Here is a 10,419-nt window from a genome sequence, read left to right as displayed (position 1 = left end):
CTGTTCATAAAATTACAAAACACTCCATATATTTCTCTACGATGTTTTTGATCCAACATAGCGATGTAGTTAGCGTACATATTTCGTTCCTTTCAACTAGACTCCGTCTTTTGTGTATCTCTGTGAATGCATAGTAATGAACACGGCCTTGTTTTCATAACCAAGCTATTAATTTACCTCAATTGTTCTAATTTTCGCAGAGTTTGCGAAAATAAATAGGGGATGTTGCGCACGAGCTACAAACAAAATTACTTATTATGAATATGTGATAGACGCATTGAAAATTTATAATCAGAATTTCAAATTGATGGTAATAAAAACTATACGAGTAATGATAGCAGTTTGTTTAAAAATTAATAGTTTTGTGAATGTTATTAGATGAAAGTAAACAATTATTCATATCTGAGAGACCTATGTCATGGAATATTCTTGTATCACGTCGGAAGGGATCGGATCAGTATGTTCTGATTACTGATTATGGATAAAGTCCTTTCCACTATAACTATATCAACTCCAAATTTGGTTCTCATAAGTCTTTTTGACAGATTGGTGCTACGAGGAAAGGTGGATCGCCTTGTTGTTATTGGTAGAGCTAATCCCCACTTAACGTCACCGAATGTCGATGTAAACGGGTGGTTCGGTTTTACTCTTTTTGACGTCAATCACAAATAACGTGGTCTGCAGTTTCTCGCTCTTTTTATGTACCAGCGGTACTCTGGATGCCCATATAATGGAAATAACCAATCATCAGTTGAATTTCGTTCCTATATAATTGGAGTAGTTGTTTAGAACGAGAGACAAGAGGTTGATCTATGTGTACATTACCTTGTGTTAGGCCAAATGTTTCTATACATCTTCGCAGAGCCTGTCTCTTAAGCAGACCATTGAGAGACTAATAACAACACTGTAGGCTACACCAAGCATGAGTTTTGGGCCCATTGGTAAATTTTCAGACTCCAATATGACGAGTGAGTCCGTCTCGTTGTTGTTCCTGTTGCTCAAGTGACCGGGCACCCAAACGAGATGGATCTTGCAACTATCACTTATCATTTTCTGTAGGACTTTCTTACATTCTAGCACAAGCCTATAGAGCACATCATTTTAACGGTTAGCGTTTATATGGAAGCTCTGCTGACTGATCAGATTAATATTACTTTGTTTCCATGGCGTCGAATGATTATCGTGCGTCAGGATTCCATCTATGTTCTCCGCAGAAGCCTGCACCTGAAAGGCCATTTATCCTGGAGCCATTTGTGTACCAGGTGGCTCCATTATTTGGTATAGCGAGCTTGCAGTCACCAGTCTCTATCAATTGTGTGTACATTAAAGCTTTTATTAGTAGCGGGCGTAAGCGCCATTTGGTCACCATCAAAATGATTCACATTCAAAGCGTCCTGCGATAAGATTTACGCATGGATAATTGAGGCAGTCAGCATTTATTTGAGGATGTTTAGCTGTACTTATGGCTTCTAATTCTATCGTTAAATCCGAAGGTGGAAAACCCAGTAGCACTTCAAAGGCTCTAGCTGGGGCTGTAGTATAGACTCTGTTATATTAAGACGAGGTGCCGAGTTTGTCCAGTCGCACTATCGATGATGACGCCGTGTGTCAGAAGGGATTTGACCAAGTGGCTGACAACTTTTCGAATGTTATAATAATAATCTATGTTAAATTCCGTGTGTGTCATATTTACGGAAATACTTATGAGGTTCCTTATAACTTTATTCTGATAACGTGTGTTCAAATAAGTGTCAGAATTCATAATTTTGCTTCTATCTACTTCAATGAGAACTCTGTATCCAGATAGTTATGTACAGCCTGGGTGTAATGAGGTGAAGCTTCATCTTGTTCATAACAAATGCCTAGAGAGGGTAAAATGGAATTGTTGGAATCTTTCTATTTAAGTTTTATGTTATGAAGGAAAAAATCTGTAAAAACTTGTTTCTATCTTTTAGGTTTGTGAAATATTCAATTTTCACACTTCGAACTAACCCTGAATAAGAACAATTCATAGTTTATGGATTACTTGGAAATTTGACGATTTTATTACTTTTTGACATGGTGTTTCCAGCTTTCATCCCCATATATCGAAGGGATTTAGATTCGAGGACTTGATAAGTACTGAACTTATCAAAATAGGTAGAAACCCTCTGGTATACAAAGTTCATTTTTCGCAATTAGGTGAGATCTCGGTTTCGAACAAATCGCATAAAAAACAATCAAGATCGTTTCAATGCAAAAACTTTTCAACTCTCGTTTCGTATTCTTTACTCGCTTTGGAATAATGGATCTTGTCAAAAACGCTCTCTCTCATAATAAAGAGCACAAATTAAAATTCATTTAGCACTGAAGGAAAAAAATATATTTTTAAATCGAGCAGAGAGCCTGAAAGTCGGCTCTCTCTTTCAGTTTTTTTTCTGTATGCGGGAAACAAAAAGAGAGGAATTTCCTTTCATCCTTGTGAAATTTGTTAGAATCTGCTCTTCAAAATTTCGTTATGATGCCGACTAGTTTGGAAAATGCTTTAATACGTTTCCTTCCTTCAAGATAATTTCGAGATTCAATTTATGAACTTGACATTGTTCATTCATTTAAAAAACATTTTATTTAAGAATCGTTTTGGATTTAACTTAAGTTTATTTCAACATCTTACAATGTTTCTTAATGTTGTATCAAGATATTTCAGTTGTTCCTCCTCGTCAATAGGGAATTGATAAGAAATATTCAATTGGGAAATTATTTACTGCTATCTGTCACATCTTGTGTCTGTTTCCAGAGAATAATTTTTCTACTGTAATCACAAATTGCAATACTTTTATATTATTGACGAAACGTTGAAGCAGGATTTTATTGTGGTCAAGCTCAAGGGATTCTCCAGTCCAAATAAGTTCCCGCTCGTTGGTTGCACCAAATACTATGTCCGCTTGTTAATAATAATATTGTACCATGAATCAACAATAGAAGTAAAAACTGGTAACGCAAATGCATCGAGATGAAGACGTATATCTTCAGAAGCATGAAAACTCATTGAAAATTTGAGAGAATAGACAGTAAGAACTAATATACAACCTATAGTAATGAGGGGTTGGAAGGAACATTACGTAAAGAAACTCAGAGAAAACAGAACGGAGTTAATTATTCAGTTTCCCAAACGATATACCGTTCAAGAAAAATCACAAAGGAACAAATGGTTAATGCTCTTAAAACAATCGATCTGCTGCTCCTGGTAGTATCCCAACAGAGCTATTAGTTCCTTCAGCAGGTTATAAGGCAAAATTCTGAAATGTCTAATCGAAAAAGAATATGAACTCTATGATAACTCAAACACCAAAATAAACAGTTTTTCTTTAGCTTCAGCGTAACAAAGGACAAGGCTGCAGTCTATCGCCAAGGTCATTCAAAATCTATGTAGATGAAACTGTGGAAAATTGAAGGAGATCGTATCACGAAGAGGGTATCCGACTGAGAGATTAGAGTTAAAGGTCAATATGCAAAAAACTAAGTTTATCTGTGTCGGATCAGAAGCAGAAGATTTACAACTTGAAGATCGGCTATTGAAGAATAAATATTTGTGGAAACAAAAATCGCAAGAGGCGGAAGAACGAAACCAGAAATAGAATAATGAATAAAAGAAGGAAAAAAATCACTAGAGCACATTGTGTGTGTGTATTTACAGTTAATCGTGGCATTTTCATTTCATTTATAATTTAAGAACGGTGTTGTTTATAGAGATCGGAATAGATCGAAACGTTCCGTGGAATTTTTTAAATTTTTTATCGAATTATCTTTCACAATATGTGTAAAAAGATTCGTCATAATTATTACAAATCTTTCGTCCAAATGAATCATGAATAAATAAACTGAGTTATATATGACGTTTACTACAAACTAGTCCTCCGAACCCATCCAAAAATTCCATAATATCTTTAGATAATTAATGTGGAACCCTTTTTATACGAGACTTGTATATTCGAATAGGATTGGAACAATCAAATTGCCTTAGCGAAAACCTCAAATCTCAAATGACAGTATATACGAAAATCGCCTTAGATTTGGCTGCTGCGAGTACAATAATTTCGTCCCTCATTCTTTCATCTTTGTATTTTCTGCTTGGGTAATACCCCGTACAATTAATTAGGTTGAAGCAAATAAAATAACATTATAATCAATATAACAAACCTCACGTGCGGTGAAACAAAGCAGTTGCGAATATTACAAAACATGAATGTACATTTTCCATACAAAGGCTGTTATATATACCCAATGTTTAATCATTGGTACCCAGATAGGTACACTCATACATACGGGGGCTATTTAGCGACTATACTGTCTCAATTCGCCCTCAATTCTATGACAATTTCATATAAAAAAGTCCGTCAAATATTCTGAGAACTACCCATAACTCTCAAGATCAGTTGGTAGTCAAATTGTTTGGTCACAAGGCTCTTAATCTTTGACTGTAGTTTGATTATTTTTGAACCGAACTCACCATTTACTTTCCAACGCATATTTTGGATTACCGAGCAGCGCAGAAATGTAGCTATTGTGACATATGAACATCTACTCTGTGTCTTAGAAACATTCTACTCAATACGTCCTTTACTTTGAACATAATTATTATACTCTATATTATACTTTGGTATCTTTTTTTAAACGGACTCTGCATTACATTAGAGACCTTTAGTACGAAAATACCAAATGTGACCAAAATTCTACTAAATTTATAAACAATCCACATAAGAGTTCCTTTCCAATGAATACGTATTATCAAATCCCTCTTTCATTCTTTTATTATACCACGCGCTTGCATTGATAATAATACAAATGAATGTTGGATTAAATTATCGGAAATTGATTTCAGTACTAGTTGAAAACAATCAGCTATCCAGGATTAACCTTGTTCAATTGTATATGAACTATTAATATCATTCAATGTGCCTATCATGGGTTTAGGATGAACTTCTATACGGTGAAGGCACATTCTAAAAATTCTCTCTAAATTGAATCCACACATACCATGAATGTTGACGACCGTTAATGATCCTAGGTATTGGTATAATTCCTGCCAAAACATTTTAAACAGGAGAATATTCCGAGTAATCATACAAAAATCATTTCAATGGCTTTGGATGAATTCGTTCGTAGGGTTGAAAATTAACAAATTTGACACACTGTTTGACGTTTTACTGATATTTTGCCCTTGACTATGATAATATTCAAAAAAGAAAAGTTTCATCGTTCAGGTTTTATTTGGATTTGGTTTCTACCATTACTGAAAATTGATACGAATAGGATAAAGTGAATAGTATGTAATTATTGAACAAATATTTTTTGGAAATCTCTAATAAGCAAAGGCGCACTAATTCAGTCGAATCTTGTTAATTATTGGATTTTTCCTGTGAACTATCAAATGCGTTCACGCTACAGTCCAACTGATTACAAGAACATTGTTGTTTAGTGCTACTGCAGCTTTGATATCGTTTCTGAAGCAAGATTTTGTTAACAAGAAACTTGAGTTTTTAAGAAAGTTGGTAAGTATAGATATTAAGCTCTGAAATTTCATATTTGTTTTGTCACTATGGATTCGAATGAATTAGTGCTCAATAACTAATAAATTTAAAATTTTCATCTATTGTTCTCATACGAGATTAAGTCCAGTATCAAAGTGGAAAGTTGTTGAAACTCTATTAGTAATCCTGTTGCATCCACTAATTCGATTATTTTGGAGATCAATATTATTAGTAAAGAGTGTAACAATGCTTTTGTTTCTCAGGTTCGAGAGGCTAGTATGGTGTTCTACCATATGCTTTAACCTTTGAAAAATTCCAGGAACTATTAGAAACAAAATAGGAACGTGAAAGAATACTTGTATAAAAAGGTTCACCAAAAGTAAAATATAGAGATATCGGATTAGTTTTGTGCTCCACTGTCTACTCTACTTTCATATTTCTCAAAGATCGTACACCAAATGATTGAAATTATTTTTTGTATCAAGATTGGTACAGAGGAAACAAATATGGATATTAAGATTCTTTGGTTCTCTATTTTGTGGCTTGCTAATATTCACAACTACATACCGTAAAATATCTTAAAAAGTTAATATAAATAAAATATAAGAAATAATTTACGTCTGCAATAACTATATCAACCTAGTTCAATAACTATCAAAATGTACATCATTTTTTTTTAAAGAATATAAATATTCGAGGATTCAAAATAATGTCCGTTCTTTTCTGTTTTTTGAGACCCAAACTTATGCGTTTACAAACAATTTCCGAGTAGATTATTAGGACGGAATTAGTAGGAAATAGATAATAATAATTTTGTCAAATTCCAGTGTCAGTAATGAAATATAATTTACCGTCTATAAAATGCTCGCATTCATATTTTACTTGCCCATTAAGTACGGAAAATCCGGTTCTTGCCTTCTTTTCGTGGCCGTGTCCCTTAATTCGTTCATTTGAATTCATCTCCGAATTCTGATGCAGTTCATCAAAACTAAATCGCAGGATATACTTCCGTCTATGTGCTTTTTCATCATTTTATGTGCTGAAACAAACATGGAAGATAAGTAAGGAAGGAAACGCCGAAGAATCTGAAATATGCTAGGAGAGATGACAACCTTACGTCGAGGACAGAAGCGTATCGCGGTGATTTCAAAATTCAACCGAAAACATGTGTGCGAAAAACACCTCGTTTATAGAACTTGGAGGTGTCATCTAATTTATTATTAATGGTCTTTGTAAGCGCGTGAAAGAACTTTCTTAACCAAAATTATTAAATATATTGTATAGCTAAATCCGTTAGCTTATCAAATAATCAAATAAGTAACAAATATGAGCTGCCATTAACATAAATTCAAGTCACAAATATGAGTTGAATTTATGTTAATGGCAGCTCAAATTATGAAATTTTTCATTTTGAACAGATAAATCATCTATTTTCCAAATATTTCAAAGGAAAATAGGAAGGAGCGTGAAATCTGATGACTTATGGGCAATTTTATGACTACTTTTCGCTCAATTCAGCGGTTAGGAAAAGTTTAAATAAATTCTTTGCCCAAAATTTCATTTTTTAGCACATGAATTTCGATCTTATTTGTTGTCAATGATTCCAACGATTCTTTTATCCAATATGAATTTTAACTAATTGAGTATTATTTTCATTAGTGGAACCGTTAAGCTCGAATTTGAATAAATCAAAAGCATTTCCTACTGTTTCTACATTATTTCTACTCAATTCACAATCGAAGTCGTCTCTTGATAATTCCTGGACTAGAGTTATTTTCTTGAGATGAAAATAAGAGATTTCCGAAAGATTCTAACATGATTTGTATGACAATTCGTTTCATCGAATGAAGTGGATCTTTGAAAAGTAATTTATCTAATCCTTTTATCAGTAATTGTAGACTTTGGTCTTTCGGAGGTAATTTGTTTTTCTAGAGCAACCGGCTCTCTCAAATCTTTGAAATATTATCACAACTATAGATTTTGTTAAAGGCTATTGATGTAGTATTATCATTATTACAGTGATACCTTCCCTTTCGCTGCAGAATATATTCGAAAATTCACTTTGACAATTTTTGGTAACAACATTAAGAGCACATGAAAAATGAGCTACATGGCTCCAGATTCAATTTTTCATATGTTTATGTGTAATATGGAATTAAAAATATATTCACCCCAAGCTGAATTAAAAATATTTTTCCAGAACATCATTTTCATCGTATAATGATCATCATTCATTGAGGTATGTGTTGGCGTATTTTAATTTTTAGAATATGCAGTTGAGTTTTTGGCTTATAACATATAGAGCCAGATCTGAAACGGCACACAGTAGAGCGAAAAAACTAGACAATATTCTATAAAAAATAAATATAACTTATGAAAAAATATGAAATAAACACTCTAGTACTTAAAAGATTACATCAAAAACTCTTCCAAAGCCTTTATGATCTAGCTCTATTGTAGATACACGAAGACATTAGCATAAGATCTGAGGAAGTAATTCATGAGCTTGCAAAAAACACGAAAGCTTAAACTATAAAATAAGCATATATGATATAAAATAAATATTGTTAAAACTGATATTAACAATTTTATTTGAATGAATAAAATCTCTCTCATTATTTTCCTTTTTTGAGCCCAAAAATGAAGTAGTTAATTCATTTTTGTAAAGCTACAGATAGCACTCTCTGAAGGACCAAAATAATACTACAAAACATTCTTCTAAAGTCCCCTAGAACCCTGGAGGTTCCGTGGACTTGTATCCTGACTCTACCCAGAGCAGAATTCTGGACACGCCACTGCAAATAAAGTAAAATTTTCAAAGGATATTAGGAGCATTCGTTTTGATTAAAGTTTTACTTTGTAAATTATTTGTATTCACATTTAATTTTTCTACATTTAATTGATATATTTTATTAATCCTTTTTCTTGTTTGCCAAACTATTATTCATTCAATCAATTCGACGGCGATAAAATGGAACTTTTAATCTCGATCCATGTTGGATCGCTTGCTGTAGGTGGGATTATGTTGGATAGCTCAAGAAGGCATCTGTCCTGGTACTATCTGTAAAACAGAGTAAGGTCAATGACCTTTCTCCTATGCTCTAAGCTGTCTAAGTTTGTGGACAACTCTGGATCATCTACAAGTCGAATTGCTTGTTCTCTTCTCTATCGAGTCGAGCATCTTCAGGGTATGCTCAGGAGCCTTGTAGAGGATTAGAAACTGTATATAACTTTCTGGAGAAAAGAAACTTAATCAATAAAAAACAATCTTGACCACATCATTCCTATTTACAAATTCTATCATAAAAACCCAACAATGACAGTTGCTATACCTTCTTTAAAACAGCTTGACAAAAGAATAAAATCATCATTTTGTTTTTATATAGATCTAAAATATCTGTTTATCTGCTCGTCTCAAATTTATATGACAAACAAATTTATATGACATTCCTTCAACATTACGTTGTTTATTTCTTATATTCGTTAAAACGACATTCGAACAGGTGTAATGTAAACGGTTATTGTTAATTTCGAAAATTAACTTCGGCCTGAAATTTACGATAGAGCTAAATATAAACTTTTACGGTTAAATTAGCTTTTTAAACAACTTACTTTTCATGAGGATATAAACATAAATTAACGTAGCTCATTCGCAAATAGAAGCTGCATGAAACAATATGCGTTTAAAATTAATAAAAGTTTAAAGCTCGTTTGCCAGCTTATATTGTCTATTTTCCTAATGTAATTTGGAAACAGTCGACAACGGCTTAGTATTTGATTTATTTCCGCATTTGTTGTTCTACAACTAAGTAGTTAGGTTAAGCTAGAAACTATAAAACTTGTGGTAGGTCAATTCATTCTAATAGTTAGCAAGTTATAAAAGCACTGAGCTAAGTCTCATCTCCTTGCTTTCGTAGAAAAAGATTCAGAAATAAAAGGAAATAAAGAGGCTAGAAAATTAACACTAATGCTTTTTATTCATCCGTTGCGTTTATTAGCTAAAGTAAAAAAATCTCTCAACAAAAAAGAAACGGTGAAAGGACAGTATTACTCTGAAAGGTTCTTTCGGAACGTTAATGCCACTAGATCCAAACAGAATTTTTGGTTCTGAACTAGCTATACCTGCTTGAAGAGTACTGCGGTCTCAGGAAGGAAGAAAGAAAAAGGTCGTTGCGCCCAAAGGTTAACGACTTCAGAAACCCAGAATTTTAAACATCAAGGTTGCAGGTGTTTCTTTTGTTATATCAGTAGTTTGTTGAAAAGTTCGAAGAGACTACTCCAAGTTTAATTTAAAAACTGCGTTGCTTCGCCATGAGAACCATCTAGTTACCAATTTCATTTGTCATGCAGTTCACATAAAGAAAAATTTTATAGCCTTCTTCGATTGAAATTCATACTACATTCAAAAAGATCGGTGTTTCTAAGAGGAAATCTCAAATGTTTTTTCGATATGATTCCAGATCCGAACGAAGCCAGCCTTTCACATAAAACTACGTTTAATGAAGAATTCTATCAAAGTTATGAACAAAAGATTAATATTCGAAAATAAGTGAAAAATTAAGAATCTATAACATGAGTGAATCTGATGAATAAACTAATTTGCAGGAAGAGTTAGAAAGAGAAATAGTTGAAGAAGATATTGAAAAACAGAAGACGATAGCAGAAATTTGTGTATAAAGATCCAAAGCGGCCTCTTGAATAAGTGAAAAAAATTGAGTCCATCATATTTATATACTTGTTGATTTGACATTTGAAAATAATAAAAATCTTTTGAGGTTTGTGAGGTATTATTCATTATACCTCCTCTGAATTTCAATATAATTATTAAACGACAGAACTTATTGAAAAAAATGCATATGGCTTGCCGTTAAGTAAATTAGTAAATTGTAGTTTTGTAATTTTATCTGTT

At 32.9% G+C, this 10,419-nt stretch overlaps 1 long non-coding RNA gene across 1 annotated transcript in view; it reads right to left on the bottom strand.

The window, feature by feature from the left end:
• Positions 1-3,804: 3,804 nt before the first annotated feature.
• LOC130891280 (uncharacterized) overlaps positions 3,805-10,419 on the bottom strand; it is an 88,907-nt gene continuing 82,292 nt past the window's right edge. The window contains exon 2 of the long non-coding RNA XR_009058874.1: positions 3,805-6,549. This is a non-coding gene — a long non-coding RNA (uncharacterized LOC130891280). The remainder of the gene's footprint in view (positions 6,550-10,419) is intronic.

The sequence above is a fragment of the Diorhabda carinulata genome, chromosome 3, assembly GCF_026250575.1.
Source record: "Diorhabda carinulata isolate Delta chromosome 3, icDioCari1.1, whole genome shotgun sequence".
Taxonomy (NCBI): Eukaryota; Metazoa; Arthropoda; class Insecta; order Coleoptera; family Chrysomelidae; genus Diorhabda; species Diorhabda carinulata.
The sequence above is the reverse complement of the archived record's forward strand: the minus strand, read 5'-3'. Positions and strand labels throughout refer to the sequence as shown.